At 70.5% G+C, this 22,853-nt stretch overlaps 8 non-coding genes across 8 annotated transcripts; all 8 read right to left on the reverse strand.

Moving 5' to 3' along the window:
- Nucleotides 1-2,348: 2,348 nt before the first annotated feature.
- On the reverse strand, nt 2,349-2,440 carry LOC146406494 (small nucleolar RNA SNORD116). Its single transcript, XR_014833302.1, has one exon. It is a non-coding gene; the product is annotated as a small nucleolar RNA SNORD116 (small nucleolar RNA).
- A 2,541-nt stretch (nt 2,441-4,981) lies between these two features.
- On the reverse strand, nt 4,982-5,073 carry LOC146406495 (small nucleolar RNA SNORD116). Its single transcript, XR_014833321.1, has one exon. It is a non-coding gene; the product is annotated as a small nucleolar RNA SNORD116 (small nucleolar RNA).
- Nucleotides 5,074-7,614: 2,541 nt separating this feature from the next.
- LOC146406496 (small nucleolar RNA SNORD116) lies at nt 7,615-7,706 on the reverse strand. The gene has a single exon (XR_014833332.1). It is a non-coding gene; the product is annotated as a small nucleolar RNA SNORD116 (small nucleolar RNA).
- Nucleotides 7,707-10,247: 2,541 nt separating this feature from the next.
- On the reverse strand, nt 10,248-10,339 carry LOC146406497 (small nucleolar RNA SNORD116). Its single transcript, XR_014833346.1, has one exon. It is a non-coding gene; the product is annotated as a small nucleolar RNA SNORD116 (small nucleolar RNA).
- Nucleotides 10,340-12,880: 2,541 nt separating this feature from the next.
- LOC146406498 (small nucleolar RNA SNORD116) lies at nt 12,881-12,972 on the reverse strand. The gene has a single exon (XR_014833347.1). It is a non-coding gene; the product is annotated as a small nucleolar RNA SNORD116 (small nucleolar RNA).
- Nucleotides 12,973-15,513: 2,541 nt separating this feature from the next.
- LOC146406499 (small nucleolar RNA SNORD116) lies at nt 15,514-15,605 on the reverse strand. Its single transcript, XR_014833348.1, has one exon. It is a non-coding gene; the product is annotated as a small nucleolar RNA SNORD116 (small nucleolar RNA).
- Nucleotides 15,606-18,146: 2,541 nt separating this feature from the next.
- On the reverse strand, nt 18,147-18,238 carry LOC146406500 (small nucleolar RNA SNORD116). Its single transcript, XR_014833349.1, has one exon. It is a non-coding gene; the product is annotated as a small nucleolar RNA SNORD116 (small nucleolar RNA).
- Nucleotides 18,239-20,778: 2,540 nt separating this feature from the next.
- Nucleotides 20,779-20,870, reverse strand: LOC146406501 (small nucleolar RNA SNORD116). The gene has a single exon (XR_014833351.1). It is a non-coding gene; the product is annotated as a small nucleolar RNA SNORD116 (small nucleolar RNA).
- Nucleotides 20,871-22,853: the final 1,983 nt, after the last annotated feature.

The following is a 22,853-nucleotide window of genomic DNA, read 5'->3' on the forward strand; positions in this document are numbered from 1 at the left end:
CCGGACAGACGAGCGCCCCAAGGGCGAGTTCTCCACCACTGAGGACAGGGGCCGCTCACCATCGCCAGGTCTCCACAGAGCCGCGACAAGGACGCCACGCCCACTGGTCTGCGGGAGGTCCTCGGCCTCGCTCGGTGGCACGCCACAAGATCAGGGGTCCGCCATGCTGCTCTCCTGGGTCAGGGCGAGAGAGCACACACACCACAAGGGTTTCCACAAGGAGGAAGGGCCACGCTGGCGCCAGGGGACCAGGGCCCCTCCACCTGGAGACCCGCACTGCATCGGGCTGCCACGGCTCCCCAGCCTCCCCAGCCTCCCCTCTCTCTGGGTGTCTGCAGCCACACGGACCCTGCCTGGGGGACGGGCGTGGGGGGGGGTGCAGGCCCGGCCTGCACAGAGGCGTGCCAGGGGCACAGAGAGAGGCCCCGGCATTCTTCTCCCACGTCCCAGGGCCCGAAAGATGGATCCCCAAGGCCGGCTCCCCGCCCCCCAACACGGCAACAAGGTGCCCCATGGAGGCACATTCAGGCCCACTGGGGCAACCTGCGCCACACCCCCGACACGACCGGGAAACCCAAACCCCTGGCACCTCCTCTGCCTCAGGACTTCCGCCAGGACTCACCGCCCCTGCGGAAACCCTCTCTCTTCCTTTGTTCTCTCCCTCTCTCTCTCTCCCTCTCGGTCCCACCCGCTGTCACCCTTTCCCTGGCGAGCGCGCGCGCACCGAAGCTTTCTCTCCTTTGCTGGTCCCATCCGACGCACGATCAGCCACTTGCCCTCACAAGAGTCTGTCCGTGCCAGCCGGCTCTCCAGGAACCCCAGCACGGGAGCACTGATGCCACCCTGCCCTGACGAAGGGTGACGGCCACCAACTCCCCTTGACCTCTCCATGATGCAGAATCCCCTCAGCGCCCGTAAGACCCCCCCGGAGCCGTTCCCGTGCCCAGCAGCAGGCACGAACCCCCTGACGAGACGTGGTCGCTACCCGGCGGTTCCCGCCCGCACCACGCCCGTCCCAGGCCCGACCACACACCAACCGGGACACCCAAGTCGGCCGGGAGACACGGCTCAAATCCCCACAGGGCGTGGGACATTCCCCCAAACAGCCGGGACTCCTGAACGGGCCAGGCCTTCCGGGGCCTCAAGCCCCGGGCCTTCCTGGCAAGCACGCGGCCGCCGGGCCTCATCAAAGCCCTCCGTCACCGTCGGGGCCAGGACACCGCCACCGCTGCCCAAGCCCAGGCCTCCCGTCTCCGCTCGCCATCAAGCCGCCCGCCGCAGGACCCGGACACCCGCCCCGAGCAGCCTCCCAGGCACTGCCAGCTGAGAGACGTCCCTGGCCGCCGACCTCCCCGCTCTGCCCAGGCCCCCGCGCCGCGACCTGGGCGAAGCGCTCCATGCGGCGCGGGTGGCTCGCTCTGCCGGGCAGACCACCCCCTCCAGGGCGTCCAAGGGCTCGGCATCGCACCCTCCAGGGAGAGGGAGACCGTGCACCGGGAAGGACTCCGACCCGTGGCCTCCCAAAGGACCCCCCCCAAGGTGCGGTCAGCGCCGCGGCCCAGGGACCTGGCGGCTGCCTTCCCCAGACCCCCACGGGGAGCCACGCCTCCCAGAGGAGAGGCCACATGCAAGACCGTCCCCGCCCCTGCCCGCGCGGTCCTTCCCTACCCGGGCCTCCCACAGCCGCTGACGCCATCCCACTTGAGGCCAGGGCACCTCCTCCAGAGCCCCTCGCCCATCCAGACGTGGGCCTGTCCACCCACGTCCCCGGCAGGCTCCCTCTGCCCGCCTGTCGCTCACCACTTCAGCTGCCCCCTTCTCGCCACCCAGCCCCAGCCTCCGCCCCAACATCCCTGGACGTCCCAGGGGAGCGCCCTCAGGGGTTCCCAGGCTCCCCCCCTCCCATGGGGGACAGCCCTGATCCAAGGGCCCCCGCTACCACAGACCCCCTGCAGCAGGTGGCCCTCAGGGGTCCCCAGAGCAGAAAGAGAACACTACCCTGCCGGGATCCCGTCTCCCCACAGCATCCTGAGAAGGGCGCCGGGCCTGGGCCAGGACGCCCCCTGGGGCCCTAGGGCCGCACACTTGCCTCGCGGGCCGGGCCCAAATTTCGGCCCCCGCGACGGCTTGCGAAACCCCCCAAGGCCGGCGGGAGGCCGCCCGGGATCTCCAGCACGCTCGGGCACGCGGCCTCTCCCCCGAGGCCAGCGCCGGGCCACGGGCCCCATGCTTCCTGGCCCCGGCAGGTGGCCGCCTTCCCCAGACCTCACCCGAGTGGCTGCTGACACCCAGAGGCCCCAAGGCCAAGGGCCCATCTACCCCCGAGCCCCCGGTGGCCGCCACGTGCCGGACCTCAGTTTCGATCAGGAGACGGTAGTGAGTTCTCACTCATTTTGTTCAGATTTCCAAGGAATGCTTTAGAGGGAGTCATCATCGATCCGAGCACGGGCTCCGCCGCCACAAGGCAAATTCACGGCCTCCGCACCTGGACATCCAACCCGCTCCATCACGGCAGCGTTTGGGGGCGTGCCCAGACAGACGAGCCACTGGGCAGGACGGGACGCTCCCCCTCACGCCCCCGGAGCTGGCCTGCCGGGGCCAAAGCCCGCGAGAAGCGGGGGTGGCCCGGGGCTCCGGACAGACGAGCGCCCCAAGGGCGAGTTCTCCACCACTGAGGACAGGGGCCGCTCACCATCGCCAGGTCTCCACAGAGCCGCGACAAGGACGCCACGCCCACTGGTCTGCGGGAGGTCCTCGGCCTCGCTCGGTGGCACGCCACAAGATCAGGGGTCCGCCATGCTGCTCTCCTGGGTCAGGGCGAGAGAGCACACACACCACAAGGGTTTCCACAAGGAGGAAGGGCCACGCTGGCGCCAGGGGACCAGGGCCCCTCCACCTGGAGACCCGCACTGCATCGGGCTGCCACGGCTCCCCAGCCTCCCCAGCCTCCCCTCTCTCTGGGTGTCTGCAGCCACACGGACCCTGCCTGGGGGACGGGCGTGGGGGGGGGTGCAGGCCCGGCCTGCACAGAGGCGTGCCAGGGGCACAGAGAGAGGCCCCGGCATTCTTCTCCCACGTCCCAGGGCCCGAAAGATGGATCCCCAAGGCCGGCTCCCCGCCCCCCAACACGGCAACAAGGTGCCCCATGGAGGCACATTCAGGCCCACTGGGGCAACCTGCGCCACACCCCCGACACGACCGGGAAACCCAAACCCCTGGCACCTCCTCTGCCTCAGGACTTCCGCCAGGACTCACCGCCCCTGCGGAAACCCTCTCTCTTCCTTTGTTCTCTCCCTCTCTCTCTCTCCCTCTCGGTCCCACCCGCTGTCACCCTTTCCCTGGCGAGCGCGCGCGCACCGAAGCTTTCTCTCCTTTGCTGGACCCATCCGACGCACGATCAGCCACTTGCCCTCACAAGAGTCTGTCCGTGCCAGCCGGCTCTCCAGGAACCCCAGCACGGGAGCACTGATGCCACCCTGCCCTGACGAAGGGTGACGGCCACCAACTCCCCTTGACCTCTCCATGATGCGGAATCCCCTCAGCGCCCGTAAGACCCCCCCGGAGCCGTTCCCGTGCCCAGCAGCAGGCACGAACCCCCTGACGAGACGTGGTCGCTACCCGGCGGTTCCCGCCCGCACCACGCCCGTCCCAGGCCCGACCACACACCAACCGGGACACCCAAGTCGGCCGGGAGACACGGCTCAAATCCCCACAGGGCGTGGGACATTCCCCCAAACAGCCGGGACTCCTGAACGGGCCAGGCCTTCCGGGGCCTCAAGCCCCGGGCCTTCCTGGCAAGCACGCGGCCGCCGGGCCTCATCAAAGCCCTCCGTCACCGTCGGGGCCAGGACACCGCCACCGCTGCCCAAGCCCAGGCCTCCCGTCTCCGCTCGCCATCAAGCCGCCCGCCGCAGGACCCGGACACCCGCCCCGAGCAGCCTCCCAGGCACTGCCAGCTGAGAGACGTCCCTGGCCGCCGACCTCCCCGCTCTGCCCAGGCCCCCGCGCCGCGACCTGGGCGAAGCGCTCCACGCGGCGCGGGTGGCTCGCTCTGCCGGGCAGACCACCCCCTCCAGGGCGTCCAAGGGCTCGGCATCGCACCCTCCAGGGAGAGGGAGACCGTGCACCGGGAAGGACTCCGACCCGTGGCCTCCCAAAGGACCCCCCCCAAGGTGCGGTCAGCGCCGCGGCCCAGGGACCTGGCGGCTGCCTTCCCCAGACCCCCACGGGGAGCCACGCCTCCCAGAGGAGAGGCCACATGCAAGACCGTCCCCGCCCCTGCCCGCGCGGTCCTTCCCTACCCGGGCCTCCCACAGCCGCTGACGCCATCCCACTTGAGGCCAGGGCACCTCCTCCAGAGCCCCTCGCCCATCCAGACGTGGGCCTGTCCACCCACGTCCCCGGCAGGCTCCCTCTGCCCGCCTGTCGCTCACCACTTCAGCTGCCCCCTTCTCGCCACCCAGCCCCAGCCTCCGCCCCAACATCCCTGGACGTCCCAGGGGAGCGCCCTCAGGGGTTCCCAGGCTCCCCCCCTCCCATGGGGGACAGCCCTGATCCAAGGGCCCCCGCTACCACAGACCCCCTGCAGCAGGTGGCCCTCAGGGGTCCCCAGAGCAGAAAGAGAACACTACCCTGCCGGGATCCCGTCTCCCCACAGCATCCTGAGAAGGGCGCCGGGCCTGGGCCAGGACGCCCCCTGGGGCCCTAGGGCCGCACACTTGCCTCGCGGGCCGGGCCCAAATTTCGGCCCCCGCGACGGCTTGCGAAACCCCCCAAGGCCGGCGGGAGGCCGCCCGGGATCTCCAGCACGCTCGGGCACGCGGCCTCTCCCCCGAGGCCAGCGCCGGGCCACGGGCCCCATGCTTCCTGGCCCCGGCAGGTGGCCGCCTTCCCCAGACCTCACCCGAGTGGCTGCTGACACCCAGAGGCCCCAAGGCCAAGGGCCCATCTACCCCCGAGCCCCCGGTGGCCGCCACGTGCCGGACCTCAGTTTCGATCAGGAGACGGTAGTGAGTTCTCACTCATTTTGTTCAGATTTCCAAGGAATGCTTTAGAGGGAGTCATCATCGATCCGAGCACGGGCTCCGCCGCCACAAGGCAAATTCACGGCCTCCGCACCTGGACATCCAACCCGCTCCATCACGGCAGCGTTTGGGGGCGTGCCCAGACAGACGAGCCACTGGGCAGGACGGGACGCTCCCCCTCACGCCCCCGGAGCTGGCCTGCCGGGGCCAAAGCCCGCGAGAAGCGGGGCTGGCCCGGGGCTCCGGACAGACGAGCGCCCCAAGGGCGAGTTCTCCACCACTGAGGACAGGGGCCGCTCACCATCGCCAGGTCTCCACAGAGCCGCGACAAGGACGCCACGCCCACTGGTCTGCGGGAGGTCCTCGGCCTCGCTCGGTGGCACGCCACAAGATCAGGGGTCCGCCATGCTGCTCTCCTGGGTCAGGGCGAGAGAGCACACACACCACAAGGGTTTCCACAAGGAGGAAGGGCCACGCTGGCGCCAGGGGACCAGGGCCCCTCCACCTGGAGACCCGCACTGCATCGGGCTGCCACGGCTCCCCAGCCTCCCCAGCCTCCCCTCTCTCTGGGTGTCTGCAGCCACACGGACCCTGCCTGGGGGACGGGCGTGGGGGGGGGTGCAGGCCCGGCCTGCACAGAGGCGTGCCAGGGGCACAGAGAGAGGCCCCGGCATTCTTCTCCCACGTCCCAGGGCCCGAAAGATGGATCCCCAAGGCCGGCTCCCCGCCCCCCAACACGGCAACAAGGTGCCCCATGGAGGCACATTCAGGCCCACTGGGGCAACCTGCGCCACACCCCCGACACGACCGGGAAACCCAAACCCCTGGCACCTCCTCTGCCTCAGGACTTCCGCCAGGACTCACCGCCCCTGCGGAAACCCTCTCTCTTCCTTTGTTCTCTCCCTCTCTCTCTCTCCCTCTCGGTCCCACCCGCTGTCACCCTTTCCCTGGCGAGCGCGCGCGCACCGAAGCTTTCTCTCCTTTGCTGGACCCATCCGACGCACGATCAGCCACTTGCCCTCACAAGAGTCTGTCCGTGCCAGCCGGCTCTCCAGGAACCCCAGCACGGGAGCACTGATGCCACCCTGCCCTGACGAAGGGTGACGGCCACCAACTCCCCTTGACCTCTCCATGATGCGGAATCCCCTCAGCGCCCGTAAGACCCCCCCGGAGCCGTTCCCGTGCCCAGCAGCAGGCACGAACCCCCTGACGAGACGTGGTCGCTACCCGGCGGTTCCCGCCCGCACCACGCCCGTCCCAGGCCCGACCACACACCAACCGGGACACCCAAGTCGGCCGGGAGACACGGCTCAAATCCCCACAGGGCGTGGGACATTCCCCCAAACAGCCGGGACTCCTGAACGGGCCAGGCCTTCCGGGGCCTCAAGCCCCGGGCCTTCCTGGCAAGCACGCGGCCGCCGGGCCTCATCAAAGCCCTCCGTCACCGTCGGGGCCAGGACACCGCCACCGCTGCCCAAGCCCAGGCCTCCCGTCTCCGCTCGCCATCAAGCCGCCCGCCGCAGGACCCGGACACCCGCCCCGAGCAGCCTCCCAGGCACTGCCAGCTGAGAGACGTCCCTGGCCGCCGACCTCCCCGCTCTGCCCAGGCCCCCGCGCCGCGACCTGGGCGAAGCGCTCCACGCGGCGCGGGTGGCTCGCTCTGCCGGGCAGACCACCCCCTCCAGGGCGTCCAAGGGCTCGGCATCGCACCCTCCAGGGAGAGGGAGACCGTGCACCGGGAAGGACTCCGACCCGTGGCCTCCCAAAGGACCCCCCCCAAGGTGCGGTCAGCGCCGCGGCCCAGGGACCTGGCGGCTGCCTTCCCCAGACCCCCACGGGGAGCCACGCCTCCCAGAGGAGAGGCCACATGCAAGACCGTCCCCGCCCCTGCCCGCGCGGTCCTTCCCTACCCGGGCCTCCCACAGCCGCTGACGCCATCCCACTTGAGGCCAGGGCACCTCCTCCAGAGCCCCTCGCCCATCCAGACGTGGGCCTGTCCACCCACGTCCCCGGCAGGCTCCCTCTGCCCGCCTGTCGCTCACCACTTCAGCTGCCCCCTTCTCGCCACCCAGCCCCAGCCTCCGCCCCAACATCCCTGGACGTCCCAGGGGAGCGCCCTCAGGGGTTCCCAGGCTCCCCCCCTCCCATGGGGGACAGCCCTGATCCAAGGGCCCCCGCTACCACAGACCCCCTGCAGCAGGTGGCCCTCAGGGGTCCCCAGAGCAGAAAGAGAACACTACCCTGCCGGGATCCCGTCTCCCCACAGCATCCTGAGAAGGGCGCCGGGCCTGGGCCAGGACGCCCCCTGGGGCCCTAGGGCCGCACACTTGCCTCGCGGGCCGGGCCCAAATTTCGGCCCCCGCGACGGCTTGCGAAACCCCCCAAGGCCGGCGGGAGGCCGCCCGGGATCTCCAGCACGCTCGGGCACGCGGCCTCTCCCCCGAGGCCAGCGCCGGGCCACGGGCCCCATGCTTCCTGGCCCCGGCAGGTGGCCGCCTTCCCCAGACCTCACCCGAGTGGCTGCTGACACCCAGAGGCCCCAAGGCCAAGGGCCCATCTACCCCCGAGCCCCCGGTGGCCGCCACGTGCCGGACCTCAGTTTCGATCAGGAGACGGTAGTGAGTTCTCACTCATTTTGTTCAGATTTCCAAGGAATGCTTTAGAGGGAGTCATCATCGATCCGAGCACGGGCTCCGCCGCCACAAGGCAAATTCACGGCCTCCGCACCTGGACATCCAACCCGCTCCATCACGGCAGCGTTTGGGGGCGTGCCCAGACAGACGAGCCACTGGGCAGGACGGGACGCTCCCCCTCACGCCCCCGGAGCTGGCCTGCCGGGGCCAAAGCCCGCGAGAAGCGGGGCTGGCCCGGGGCTCCGGACAGACGAGCGCCCCAAGGGCGAGTTCTCCACCACTGAGGACAGGGGCCGCTCACCATCGCCAGGTCTCCACAGAGCCGCGACAAGGACGCCACGCCCACTGGTCTGCGGGAGCTCCTCGGCCTCGCTCGGTGGCACGCCACAAGATCAGGGGTCCGCCATGCTGCTCTCCTGGGTCAGGGCGAGAGAGCACACACACCACAAGGGTTTCCACAAGGAGGAAGGGCCACGCTGGCGCCAGGGGACCAGGGCCCCTCCACCTGGAGACCCGCACTGCATCGGGCTGCCACGGCTCCCCAGCCTCCCCAGCCTCCCCTCTCTCTGGGTGTCTGCAGCCACACGGACCCTGCCTGGGGGACGGGCGTGGGGGGGGGTGCAGGCCCGGCCTGCACAGAGGCGTGCCAGGGGCACAGAGAGAGGCCCCGGCATTCTTCTCCCACGTCCCAGGGCCCGAAAGATGGATCCCCAAGGCCGGCTCCCCGCCCCCCAACACGGCAACAAGGTGCCCCACGGAGGCACATTCAGGCCCACTGGGGCAACCTGCGCCACACCCCCGACACGACCGGGAAACCCAAACCCCTGGCACCTCCTCTGCCTCAGGACTTCCGCCAGGACTCACCGCCCCTGCGGAAACCCTCTCTCTTCCTTTGTTCTCTCCCTCTCTCTCTCTCCCTCTCGGTCCCACCCGCTGTCACCCTTTCCCTGGCGAGCGCGCGCGCACCGAAGCTTTCTCTCCTTTGCTGGACCCATCCGACGCACGATCAGCCACTTGCCCTCACAAGAGTCTGTCCGTGCCAGCCGGCTCTCCAGGAACCCCAGCACGGGAGCACTGAGGCTACCCTGCCCTGACGAAGGGTGACGGCCACCAACTCCCCTTGACCTCTCCATGATGCGGAATCCCCTCAGCGCCCGTAAGACCCCCCCGGAGCCGTTCCCGTGCCCAGCAGCAGGCACGAACCCCCTGACGAGACGTGGTCGCTACCCGGCGGTTCCCGCCCGCACCACGCCCGTCCCAGGCCCGACCACACACCAACCGGGACACCCAAGTCGGCCGGGAGACACGGCTCAAATCCCCACAGGGCGTGGGACATTCCCCCAAACAGCCGGGACTCCTGAACGGGCCAGGCCTTCCGGGGCCTCAAGCCCCGGGCCTTCCTGGCAAGCACGCGGCCGCCGGGCCTCATCAAAGCCCTCCGTCACCGTCGGGGCCAGGACACCGCCACCGCTGCCCAAGCCCAGGCCTCCCGTCTCCGCTCGCCATCAAGCCGCCCGCCGCAGGACCCGGACACCCGCCCCGAGCAGCCTCCCAGGCACTGCCAGCTGAGAGACGTCCCTGGCCGCCGACCTCCCCGCTCTGCCCAGGCCCCCGCGCCGCGACCTGGGCGAAGCGCTCCACGCGGCGCGGGTGGCTCGCTCTGCCGGGCAGACCACCCCCTCCAGGGCGTCCAAGGGCTCGGCATCGCACCCTCCAGGGAGAGGGAGACCGTGCACCGGGAAGGACTCCGACCCGTGGCCTCCCAAAGGACCCCCCCCAAGGTGCGGTCAGCGCCGCGGCCCAGGGACCTGGCGGCTGCCTTCCCCAGACCCCCACGGGGAGCCACGCCTCCCAGAGGAGAGGCCACATGCAAGACCGTCCCCGCCCCTGCCCGCGCGGTCCTTCCCTACCCGGGCCTCCCACAGCCGCTGACGCCATCCCACTTGAGGCCAGGGCACCTCCTCCAGAGCCCCTCGCCCATCCAGACGTGGGCCTGTCCACCCACGTCCCCGGCAGGCTCCCTCTGCCCGCCTGTCGCTCACCACTTCAGCTGCCCCCTTCTCGCCACCCAGCCCCAGCCTCCGCCCCAACATCCCTGGACGTCCCAGGAGAGCGCCCTCAGGGGTTCCCAGGCTCCCCCCCTCCCATGGGGGACAGCCCTGATCCAAGGGCCCCCGCTACCACAGACCCCCTGCAGCAGGTGGCCCTCAGGGGTCCCCAGAGCAGAAAGAGAACACTACCCTGCCGGGATCCCGTCTCCCCACAGCATCCTGAGAAGGGCGCCGGGCCTGGGCCAGGACGCCCCCTGGGGCCCTAGGGCCGCACACTTGCCTCGCGGGCCAGGCCCAAATTTCGGCCCCCGCGACGGCTTGCGAAACCCCCCAAGGCCGGCGGGAGGCCGCCCGGGATCTCCAGCACGCTCGGGCACGCGGCCTCGCCCCCGAGGCCAGCGCCGGGCCACGGGCCCCATGCTTCCTGGCCCCGGCAGGTGGCCGCCTTCCCCAGACCTCACCCGAGTGGCTGCTGACACCCAGAGGCCCCAAGGCCAAGGGCCCATCTACCCCCGAGCCCCCGGTGGCCGCCACGTGCCGGACCTCAGTTTCGATCAGGAGACGGTAGTGAGTTCTCACTCATTTTGTTCAGATTTCCAAGGAATGCTTTAGAGGGAGTCATCATCGATCCGAGCACGGGCTCCGCCGCCACAAGGCAAATTCACGGCCTCCGCACCTGGACATCCAACCCGCTCCATCACGGCAGCGTTTGGGGGCGTGCCCAGACAGACGAGCCACTGGGCAGGACGGGACGCTCCCCCTCACGCCCCCGGAGCTGGCCTGCCGGGGCCAAAGCCCGCGAGAAGCGGGGGTGGCCCGGGGCTCCGGACAGACGAGCGCCCCAAGGGCGAGTTCTCCACCACTGAGGACAGGGGCCGCTCACCATCGCCAGGTCTCCACAGAGCCGCGACAAGGACGCCACGCCCACTGGGCTGCGGGAGGTCCTCGGCCTCGCTCGGTGGCACGCCACAAGATCAGGGGTCCGCCATGCTGCTCTCCTGGGTCAGGGCGAGAGAGCACACACACCACAAGGGTTTCCACAAGGAGGAAGGGCCACGCTGGCGCCAGGGGACCAGGGCCCCTCCACCTGGAGACCCGCACTGCATCGGGCTGCCACGGCTCCCCAGCCTCCCCAGCCTCCCCTCTCTCTGGGTGTCTGCAGCCACACGGACCCTGCCTGGGGGACGGGCGCGGGGGGGGGTGCAGGCCCGGCCTGCACAGAGGCGTGCCAGGGGCACAGAGAGAGGCCCCGGCATTCTTCTCCCACGTCCCAGGGCCCGAAAGATGGATCCCCAAGGCCGGCTCCCCGCCCCCCAACACGGCAACAAGGTGCCCCACGGAGGCACATTCAGGCCCACTGGGGCAACCTGCGCCACACCCCCGACACGACCGGGAAACCCAAACCCCTGGCACCTCCTCTGCTTCAGGACTTCCGCCAGGACTCACCGCCCCTGCGGAAACCCTCTCTCTTCCTTTGTTCTCTCCCTCTCTCTCTCTCCCTCTCGGTCCCACCCGCTGTCACCCTTTCCCTGGCGAGCGCGCGCGCACCGAAGCTTTCTCTCCTTTGCTGGACCCATCCGACGCACGATCAGCCACTTGCCCTCACAAGAGTCTGTCCGTGCCAGCCGGCTCTCCAGGAACCCCAGCACGGGAGCACTGAGGCTACCCTGCCCTGACGAAGGGTGACGGCCACCAACTCCCCTTGACCTCTCCATGATGCGGAATCCCCTCAGCGCCCGTAAGACCCCCCCGGAGCCGTTCCCGTGCCCAGCAGCAGGCACGAACCCCCTGACGAGACGTGGTCGCTACCCGGCGGTTCCCGCCCGCACCACGCCCGTCCCAGGCCCGACCACACACCAACCGGGACACCCAAGTCGGCCGGGAGACACGGCTCAAATCCCCACAGGGCGTGGGACATTCCCCCAAACAGCCGGGACTCCTGAACGGGCCAGGCCTTCCGGGGCCTCAAGCCCCGGGCCTTCCTGGCAAGCACGCGGCCGCCGGGCCTCATCAAAGCCCTCCGTCACCGTCGGGGCCAGGACACCGCCACCGCTGCCCAAGCCCAGGCCTCCCGTCTCCGCTCGCCATCAAGCCGCCCGCCGCAGGACCCGGACACCCGCCCCGAGCAGCCTCCCAGGCACTGCCAGCTGAGAGACGTCCCTGGCCGCCGACCTCCCCGCTCTGCCCAGGCCCCCGCGCGGCGACCTGGGCGAAGCGCTCCACGCGGCGCGGGTGGCTCGCTCTGCCGGGCAGACCACCCCCTCCAGGGCGTCCAAGGGCTCGGCATCGCACCCTCCAGGGAGAGGGAGACCGTGCACCGGGAAGGACTCCGACCCGTGGCCTCCCAAAGGACCCCCCCCAAGGTGCGGTCAGCGCCGCGGCCCAGGGACCTGGCGGCTGCCTTCCCCAGACCCCCACGGGGAGCCACGCCTCCCAGAGGAGAGGCCACATGCAAGACCGTCCCCGCCCCTGCCCGCGCGGTCCTTCCCTACCCGGGCCTCCCACAGCCGCTGACGCCATCCCACTTGAGGCCAGGGCACCTCCTCCAGAGCCCCTCGCCCATCCAGACGTGGGCCTGTCCACCCACGTCCCCGGCAGGCTCCCTCTGCCCGCCTGTCGCTCACCACTTCAGCTGCCCCCTTCTCGCCACCCAGCCCCAGCCTCCGCCCCAACATCCCTGGACGTCCCAGGGGAGCGCCCTCAGGGGTTCCCAGGCTCCCCCCCTCCCATGGGGGACAGCCCTGATCCAAGGGCCCCCGCTACCACAGACCCCCTGCAGCAGGTGGCCCTCAGGGGTCCCCAGAGCAGAAAGAGAACACTACCCTGCCGGGATCCCGTCTCCCCACAGCATCCTGAGAAGGGCGCCGGGCCTGGGCCAGGACGCCCCCTGGGGCCCTAGGGCCGCACACTTGCCTCGCGGGCCGGGCCCAAATTTCGGCCCCCGCGACGGCTTGCGAAACCCCCCAAGGCCGGCGGGAGGCCGCCCGGGATCTCCAGCACGCTCGGGCACGCGGCCTCTCCCCCGAGGCCAGCGCCGGGCCACGGGCCCCATGCTTCCTGGCCCCGGCAGGTGGCCGCCTTCCCCAGACCTCACCCGAGTGGCTGCTGACACCCAGAGGCCCCAAGGCCAAGGGCCCATCTACCCCCGAGCCCCCGGTGGCCGCCACGTGCCGGACCTCAGTTTCGATCAGGAGACGGTAGTGAGTTCTCACTCATTTTGTTCAGATTTCCAAGGAATGCTTTAGAGGGAGTCATCATCGATCCGAGCACGGGCTCCGCCGCCACAAGGCAAATTCACGGCCTCCGCACCTGGACATCCAACCCGCTCCATCACGGCAGCGTTTGGGGGCGTGCCCAGACAGACGAGCCACTGGGCAGGACGGGACGCTCCCCCTCACGCCCCCGGAGCTGGCCTGCCGGGGCCAAAGCCCGCGAGAAGCGGGGCTGGCCCGGGGCTCCGGACAGACGAGCGCCCCAAGGGCGAGTTCTCCACCACTGAGGACAGGGGCCGCTCACCATCGCCAGGTCTCCACAGAGCCGCGACAAGGACGCCACGCCCACTGGTCTGCGGGAGCTCCTCGGCCTCGCTCGGTGGCACGCCACAAGATCAGGGGTCCGCCATGCTGCTCTCCTGGGTCAGGGCGAGAGAGCACACACACCACAAGGGTTTCCACAAGGAGGAAGGGCCACGCTGGCGCCAGGGGACCAGGGCCCCTCCACCTGGAGACCCGCACTGCATCGGGCTGCCACGGCTCCCCAGCCTCCCCAGCCTCCCCTCTCTCTGGGTGTCTGCAGCCACACGGACCCTGCCTGGGGGACGGGCGTGGGGGGGGGTGCAGGCCCGGCCTGCACAGAGGCGTGCCAGGGGCACAGAGAGAGGCCCCGGCATTCTTCTCCCACGTCCCAGGGCCCGAAAGATGGATCCCCAAGGCCGGCTCCCCGCCCCCCAACACGGCAACAAGGTGCCCCATGGAGGCACATTCAGGCCCACTGGGGCAACCTGCGCCACACCCCCGACACGACCGGGAAACCCAAACCCCTGGCACCTCCTCTGCCTCAGGACTTCCGCCAGGACTCACCGCCCCTGCGGAAACCCTCTCTCTTCCTTTGTTCTCTCCCTCTCTCTCTCTCCCTCTCGGTCCCACCCGCTGTCACCCTTTCCCTGGCGAGCGCGCGCGCACCGAAGCTTTCTCTCCTTTGCTGGACCCATCCGACGCACGATCAGCCACTTGCCCTCACAAGAGTCTGTCCGTGCCAGCCGGCTCTCCAGGAACCCCAGCACGGGAGCACTGATGCCACCCTGCCCTGACGAAGGGTGACGGCCACCAACTCCCCTTGACCTCTCCATGATGCGGAATCCCCTCAGCGCCCGTAAGACCCCCCCGGAGCCGTTCCCGTGCCCAGCAGCAGGCACGAACCCCCTGACGAGACGTGGTCGCTACCCGGCGGTTCCCGCCCGCACCACGCCCGTCCCAGGCCCGACCACACACCAACCGGGACACCCAAGTCGGCCGGGAGACACGGCTCAAATCCCCACAGGTCGTGGGACATTCCCCCAAACAGCCGGGACTCCTGAACGGGCCAGGCCTTCCGGGGCCTCAAGCCCCGGGCCTTCCTGGCAAGCACGCGGCCGCCGGGCCTCATCAAAGCCCTCCGTCACCGTCGGGGCCAGGACACCGCCACCGCTGCCCAAGCCCAGGCCTCCCGTCTCCGCTCGCCATCAAGCCGCCCGCCGCAGGACCCGGACACCCGCCCCGAGCAGCCTCCCAGGCACTGCCAGCTGAGAGACGTCCCTGGCCGCCGACCTCCCCGCTCTGCCCAGGCCCCCGCGCCGCGACCTGGGCGAAGCGCTCCACGCGGCGCGGGTGGCTCGCTCTGCCGGGCAGACCACCCCCTCCAGGGCGTCCAAGGGCTCGGCATCGCACCCTCCAGGGAGAGGGAGACCGTGCACCGGGAAGGACTCCGACCCGTGGCCTCCCAAAGGACCCCCCCCAAGGTGCGGTCAGCGCCGCGGCCCAGGGACCTGGCGGCTGCCTTCCCCAGACCCCCACGGGGAGCCACGCCTCCCAGAGGAGAGGCCACATGCAAGACCGTCCCCGCCCCTGCCCGCGCGGTCCTTCCCTACCCGGGCCTCCCACAGCCGCTGACGCCATCCCACTTGAGGCCAGGGCACCTCCTCCAGAGCCCCTCGCCCATCCAGACGTGGGCCTGTCCACCCACGTCCCCGGCAGGCTCCCTCTGCCCGCCTGTCGCTCACCACTTCAGCTGCCCCCTTCTCGCCACCCAGCCCCAGCCTCCGCCCCAACATCCCTGGACGTCCCAGGGGAGCGCCCTCAGGGGTTCCCAGGCTCCCCCCCTCCCATGGGGGACAGCCCTGATCCAAGGGCCCCCGCTACCACAGACCCCCTGCAGCAGGTGGCCCTCAGGGGTCCCCAGAGCAGAAAGAGAACACTACCCTGCCGGGATCCCGTCTCCCCACAGCATCCTGAGAAGGGCGCCGGGCCTGGGCCAGGACGCCCCCTGGGGCCCTAGGGCCGCACACTTGCCTCGCGGGCCGGGCCCAAATTTCGGCCCCCGCGACGGCTTGCGAAACCCCCCAAGGCCGGCGGGAGGCCGCCCGGGATCTCCAGCACGCTCGGGCACGCGGCCTCTCCCCCGAGGCCAGCGCCGGGCCACGGGCCCCATGCTTCCTGGGCCCGGCAGGTGGCCGCCTTCCCCAGACCTCACCCGAGTGGCTGCTGACACCCAGAGGCCCCAAGGCCAAGGGCCCATCTACCCCCGAGCCCCCGGTGGCCGCCACGTGCCGGACCTCAGTTTCGATCAGGAGACGGTAGTGAGTTCTCACTCATTTTGTTCAGATTTCCAAGGAATGCTTTAGAGGGAGTCATCATCGATCCGAGCACGGGCTCCGCCGCCACAAGGCAAATTCACGGCCTCCGCACCTGGACATCCAACCCGCTCCATCACGGCAGCGTTTGGGGGCGTGCCCAGACAGACGAGCCACTGGGCAGGACGGGACGCTCCCCCTCACGCCCCCGGAGCTGGCCTGCCGGGGCCAAAGCCCGCGAGAAGCGGGGGTGGCCCGGGGCTCCGGACAGACGAGCGCCCCAAGGGCGAGTTCTCCACCACTGAGGACAGGGGCCGCTCACCATCGCCAGGTCTCCACAGAGCCGCGACAAGGACGCCACGCCCACTGGTCTGCGGGAGCTCCTCGGCCTCGCTCGGTGGCACGCCACAAGATCAGGGGTCCGCCATGCTGCTCTCCTGGGTCAGGGCGAGAGAGCACACACACCACAAGGGTTTCCACAAGGAGGAAGGGCCACGCTGGCGCCAGGGGACCAGGGCCCCTCCACCTGGAGACCCGCACTGCATCGGGCTGCCACGGCTCCCCAGCCTCCCCAGCCTCCCCTCTCTCTGGGTGTCTGCAGCCACACGGACCCAGCCTGGGGGACGGGCGCGGGGGGTGTTGCAGGCCCGGCCTGCACAGAGGCGTGCCAGGGGCACAGAGAGAGGCCCCGGCATTCTTCTCCCACGTCCCAGGGCCCGAAAGATGGATCCCCAAGGCCGGCTCCCCGCCCCCCAACACGGCAACAAGGTGCCCCATGGAGGCACATTCAGGCCCACTGGGGCAACCTGCGCCACACCCCCGACACGACCGGGAAACCCAAACCCCTGGCACCTCCTCTGCCTCAGGACTTCCGCCAGGACTCACCGCCCCTGCGGAAACCCTCTCTCTTCCTTTGTTCTCTCCCTCTCTCTCTCTCCCTCTCGGTCCCACCCGCTGTCACCCTTTCCCTGGCGAGCGCGCGCGCACCGAAGCTTTCTCTCCTTTGCTGGACCCATCCGACGCACGATCAGCCACTTGCCCTCACAAGAGTCTGTCCGTGCCAGCCGGCTCTCCAGGAACCCCAGCACGGGAGCACTGAGGCTACCCTGCCCTGACGAAGGGTGACGGCCACCAACTCCCCTTGACCTCTCCATGATGCGGAATCCCCTCAGCGCCCGTAAGACCCCCCCGGAGCCGTTCCCGTGCCCAGCAGCAGGCACGAACCCCCTGACGAGACGTGGTCGCTACCCGGCGGTTCCCGCCCGCACCACGCCCGTCCCAGGCCCGACCACACACCAACCGGGACACCCAAGTCGGCCGGGAGACACGGCTCAAATCCCCACAGGGCGTGGGACATTCCCCCAAACAGCCGGGACTCCTGAACGGGCCAGGCCTTCCGGGGCCTCAAGCCCCGGGCCTTCCTGGCAAGCACGCGGCCGCCGGGCCTCATCAAAGCCCTCCGTCACCGTCGGGGCCAGGACACCGCCACCGCTGCCCAAGCCCAGGCCTCCCGTCTCCGCTCGCCATCAAGCCGCCCGCCGCAGGACCCGGACACCCGCCCCGAGCAGCCTCCCAGGCACTGCCAGCTGAGAGACGTCCCTGGCCGCCGACCTCCCCGCTCTGCCCAGGCCCCCGCGCCGCGACCTGGGCGAAGCGCTCCACGCGGCGCGGGTGGCTCGCTCTGCCGGGCAGACCACCCCCTCCAGGGCGTCCAAGGGCTCGGCATCGCACCCTCCAGGGAGAGGGAGACCGTGCACCGGGAAGGACTCCGACCCGTGGCCTCCCAAAGGACCCCCCCCAAGGTGCGGTCAGCGCCGCGGCCCAGGGACCTGGCGGCTGCCTTCCCCAGACCCCCACGGGGAGCCACGCCTCCCAGAGGAGAGGCCACATGCAAGACCGTCCCCGCCCCTGCCCGCGCGGTCCTTCCCTACCCGGGCCTCCCACAGCCGCTGACGCCATCCCACTTGAGGCCAGGGCACCTCCTCCAGAGCCCCTCGCCCATCCAGACGTGGGCCTGTCCACCCACGTCCCCGGCAGGCTCCCTCTGCCCGCCTGTCGCTCACCACTTCAGCTGCCCCCTTCTCGCCACCCAGCCCCAGCCTCCGCCCCAACATCCCTGGACGTCCCAGGGGAGCGCCCTCAGGGGTTCCCAGGCTCCCCCCCTCCCATGGGGGACAGCCCTGATCCAAGGGCCCCCGCTACCACAGACCCCCTGCAGCAGGTGGCCCTCAGGGGTCCCCAGAGCAGAAAGAGAACACTACCCTGCCGGGATCCTGTCTCCCCACAGCATCCTGAGAAGGGCGCCGGGCCTGGGCCAGGACGCCCCCTGGGGCCCTAGGGCCGCACACTTGCCTCGCGGGCCGGGCCCAAATTTCGGCCCCCGCGACGGCTTGCGAAACCCCCCAAGGCCGGCGGGAGGCCGCCCGGGATCTCCAGCACGCTCGGGCACGCGGCCTCTCCCCCGAGGCCAGCGCCGGGCCACGGGCCCCATGCTTCCTGGGCCCGGCAGGTGGCCGCCTTCCCCAGACCTCACCCGAGTGGCTGCTGACACCCAGAGGCCCCAAGGCCAAGGGCCCATCTACCCCCGAGCCCCCAGTGGCCGCCACGTGCCGGACCTCAGTTTCGATCAGGAGACGGTAGTGAGTTCTCACTCATTTTGTTCAGATTTCCAAGGAATGCTTTAGAGGGAGTCATCATCGATCCGAGCACGGGCTCCGCCGCCACAAGGCAAATTCACGGCCTCCACACCTGGACATCCAACCCGCTCCATCACGGCAGCGTTTGGGGGCGTGCCCAGACAGACGAGCCACTGGGCAGGACGGGACGCTCCCCCTCACGCCCCCGGAGCTGGCCTGCCGGGGCCAAAGCCCGCGAGAAGCGGGGCTGGCCCGGGGCTCCGGACAGACGAGCGCCCCAAGGGCGAGTTCTCCACCACTGAGGACAGGGGCCGCTCACCATCGCCAGATCTCCACAGAGCCGCGACAAGGACGCCACGCCCACTGGTCTGCGGGAGCTCCTCGGCCTCGCTCGGTGGCACGCCACAAGATCAGGGGTCCGCCATGCTGCTCTCCTGGGTCAGGGCGAGAGAGCACACACACCACAAGGGTTTCCACAAGGAGGAAGGGCCACGCTGGCGCCAGGGGACCAGGGCCCCTCCACCTGGAGACCCGCACTGCATCGGGCTGCCACGGCTCCCCAGCCTCCCCAGCCTCCCCTCTCTCTGGGTGTCTGCAGCCACACGGACCCTGCCTGGGGGCCGGGCGCGGGGGGTTGTGCAGGCCCGGCCTGCACAGAGGCGTGCCAGGGGCACAGAGAGAGGCCCCGGCATTCTTCTCCCACGTCCCAGGGCCCGAAAGATGGATCCCCAAGGCCGGCTCCCCGCCCCCCAACACGGCAACAAGGTGCCCCACGGAGGCACATTCAGGCCCACTGGGGCAACCTGCGCCACACCCCCGACACGACCGGGAAACCCAAACCCCTGGCACCTCCTCTGCCTCAGGACTTCCGCCAGGACTCACCGCCCCTGCGGAAACCCTCTCTCTTCCTTTGTTCTCTCCCTCTCTCTCTCTCCCTCTCGGTCCCACCCGCTGTCACCCTTTCCCTGGCGAGCGCGCGCGCACCGAAGCTTTCTCTCCTTTGCTGGACCCATCCGACGCACGATCAGCCACTTGCCCTCACAAGAGTCTGTCCGTGCCAGCCGGCTCTCCAGGAACCCCAGCACGGGAGCACTGAGGCTACCCTGCCCTGACGAAGGGTGACGGCCACCAACTCCCCTTGACCTCTCCATGATGCGGAATCCCCTCAGCGCCCGTAAGACCCCCCCGGAGCCGTTCCCGTGCCCAGCAGCAGGCACGAACCCCCTGACGAGACGTGGTCGCTACCCGGCGGTTCCCGCCCGCACCACGCCCGTCCCAGGCCCGACCACACACCAACCGGGACACCCAAGTCGGCCGGGAGACACGGCTCAAATCCCCACAGGGCGTGGGACATTCCCCCAAACAGCCGGGACTCCTGAACGGGCCAGGCCTTCCGGGGCCTCAAGCCCCGGGCCTTCCTGGCAAGCACGCGGCCGCCGGGCCTCATCAAAGCCCTCCGTCACCGTCGGGGCCAGGACACCGCCACCGCTGCCCAAGCCCAGGCCTCCCGTCTCCGCTCGCCATCAAGCCGCCCGCCGCAGGACCCGGACACCCGCCCCGAGCAGCCTCCCAGGCACTGCCAGCTGAGAGACGTCCCTGGCCGCCGACCTCCCCGCTCTGCCCAGGCCCCTGCGCCGCGACCTGGGCGAAGCGCTCCACGCGGCGCGGGTGGCTCGCTCTGCCGGGCCGACCACCCCCTCCAGGGCGTCCAAGGGCTCGGCATCGCACCCTCCAGGGAGAGGGAGACCGTGCACCGGGAAGGACTCCGACCCGTGGCCTCCCAAAGGACCCCCCCAAGGTGCGGTCCGCGCCGCGGCCCAGGGACCTGGCGGCTGCCTTCCCCAGACCCCCACGGGGAGCCACGCCTCCCAGAGGAGAGGCCACATGCAAGACCGTCCCCGCCCCTGCCCGCGCGGTCCTTCCCTACCCGGGCCTCCCACAGCCGCTGACGCCATCCCACTTGAGGCCAGGGCACCTCCTCCAGAGCCCCTCGCCCATCCAGACGTGGGCCTGTCCACCCACGTCCCCGGCAGGCTCCCTCTGCCCGCCTGTCGCTCACCACTTCAGCTGCCCCCTTCTCGCCACCCAGCCCCAGCCTCCGCCCCAACATCCCTGGACGTCCCAGGGGAGCGCCCTCAGGGGTTCCCAGGCTCCCCCCCTCCCATGGGGGACAGCCCTGATCCAAGGGCCCCCGCTACCACAGACCCCCTGCAGCAGGTGGCCCTCAGGGGTCCCCAGAGCAGAAAGAGAACACTACCCTGCCGGGATCCCGTCTCCCCACAGCATCCTGAGAAGGGCGCCGGGCCTGGGTCAGGACGCCCCCTGGGGCCCTAGGGCCGCACACTTGCCTCGCGGGCCGGGCCCAAATTTCGGCCCCCGCGACGGCTTGCGAAACCCCCCAAGGCCGGCGGGAGGCCGCCCGGGATCTCCAGCACGCTCGGGCACGCGGCCTCTCCCCCGAGGCCAGCGCCGGGCCACGGGCCCCATGCTTCCTGGGCCCGGCAGGCGGCCACCTTCCCCAGACCTCACCCGAGTGGCTGCTGACACCCAGAGGCCCCAAGGCCAAGGGCCCATCTACCCCCGAGCCCCCGGTGGCCGCCACGTGCCGGACCTCAGTTTCGATCAGGAGACGGTAGTGAGTTCTCACTCATTTTGTTCAGATTTCCAAGGAATGCTTTAGAGGGAGTCATCATCGATCCGAGCACGGGCTCCGCCGCCACAAGGCAAATTCACGGCCTCCGCACCTGGACATCCAACCCGCTCCATCACGGCAGCGTTTGGCGGCGTGCCCAGACAGAGGAGCCACTGGGCAGGACGGGACGCTCCCCCTCACGCCCCCGGAGCTGGCCTGCCGGGGCCAAAGCCCGCGAGAAGCGGGGCTGGCCCGGGGCTCCGGACAGACGAGCGCCCCAAGGGCGAGTTCTCCACCACTGAGGACAGGGGCCGCTCACCATCGCCAGGTCTCCACAGAGCCGCGACAGGGACGCCACGCCCACTGGTCTGCGGGAGGTCCTCGGCCTCGCGCGGTGGCACGCCACAAGATCAGGGGTCCGCCATGCTGCTCTCCTGGGTCAGGGCGAGAGAGCACACACACCACAAGGGTTTCCACAAGGAGGAAGGGCCACGCTGGCGCCAGGGGACCAGGGCCCCTCCACCTGGAGACCCGCACTGCATCGGGCTGCCACGGCTCCCCAGCCTCCCCAGCCTCCCCTCTCTCTGGGTGTCTGCAGCCACACGGACCCTGCCTGGGGGCCGGGCGCGGGGGGGGGTGCAGGCCCGGCCTGCACAGAGGCGTGCCAGGGGCACAGAGAGAGGCCCCGGCATTCTTCTCCCACGTCCCAGGGCCCGAAAGATGGATCCCCAAGGCCGGCTCCCCGCCCCCCAACACGGCAACAAGGTGCCCCACGGAGGCACATTCAGGCCCACTGGGGCAACCTGCGCCACACCCCCGACACGACCGGGAAACCCAAACCCCTGGCACCTCCTCTGCCTCAGGACTTCCGCCAGGACTCACCGCCCCTGCGGAAACCCTCTCTCTTCCTTTGTTCTCTCCCTCTCTCTCTCTCCCTCTCGGTCCCACCCGCTGTCACCCTTTCCCTGGCGAGCGCGCGCGCACCGAAGCTTTCTCTCCTTTGCTGGACCCATCCGACGCACGATCAGCCACTTGCCCTCACAAGAGTCTGTCCGTGCCAGCCGGCTCTCCAGGAACCCCAGCACGGGAGCACTGAGGCTACCCTGCCCTGACGAAGGGTGACGGCCACCAACTCCCCTTGACCTCTCCATGATGCGGAATCCCCTCAGCGCCCGTAAGACCCCCCCGGAGCCGTTCCCGTGCCCAGCAGCAGGCACGAACCCCCTGACGAGACGTGGTCGCTACCCGGCGGTTCCCGCCCGCACCACGCCCGTCCCAGGCCCGACCACACACCAACCGGGACACCCAAGTCGGCCGGGAGACACGGCTCAAATCCCCACAGGGCGTGGGACATTCCCCCAAACAGCCGGGACTCCTGAACGGGCCAGGCCTTCCGGGGCCTCAAGCCCCGGGCCTTCCTGGCAAGCACGCGGCCGCCGGGCCTCATCAAAGCCCTCCGTCACCTGCGGGGCCAGGACACCGCCACCGCTGCCCAAGCCCAGGCCTCCCGTCTCCGCTCGCCATCCAGCCGCCCGCCGCAGGACCCGGACACCCGCCCCGAGCAGCCTCCCAGGCACTGCCAGCTGAGAGACGTCCCTGGCCGCCGACCTCCCCGCTCTGCCCAGGCCCCTGCGCCGCGACCTGGGCGAAGCGCTCCACGCGGCGCGGGTGGCTCGCTCTGCCGGGCAGACCACCCCCTCCAGGGCGTCCAAGGGCTCGGCATCGCACCCTCCAGGGAGAGGGAGACCGTGCACCGGGAAGGACTCCGACCCGTGGCCTCCCAAAGGACCCCCCCCAAGGTGCGGTCAGCGCCGCGGCCCAGGGACCTGGCGGCTGCCTTCCCCAGACCCCCACGGGGAGCCACGCCTCCCAGAGGAGAGGCCACATGCAAGACCGTCCCCGCCCCTGCCCGCGCGGTCCTTCCCTACCCGGGCCTCCCACAGCCGCTGACGCCATCCCACTTGAGGCCAGGGCACCTCCTCCAGAGCCCCTCGCCCATCCAGACGTGGGCCTGTCCACCCACGTCCCCGGCAGGCTCCCTCTGCCCGCC

This window comes from Sus scrofa, chromosome 1 (genome assembly GCF_054392235.1).
Source record: "Sus scrofa isolate SSC_HxYL_T2T_F1_AM1 chromosome 1, Sscrofa_HxYL_maternal_Yorkshire_Landrace_v2.0, whole genome shotgun sequence".
NCBI classification, from domain to species: domain Eukaryota; kingdom Metazoa; phylum Chordata; class Mammalia; order Artiodactyla; family Suidae; genus Sus; species Sus scrofa.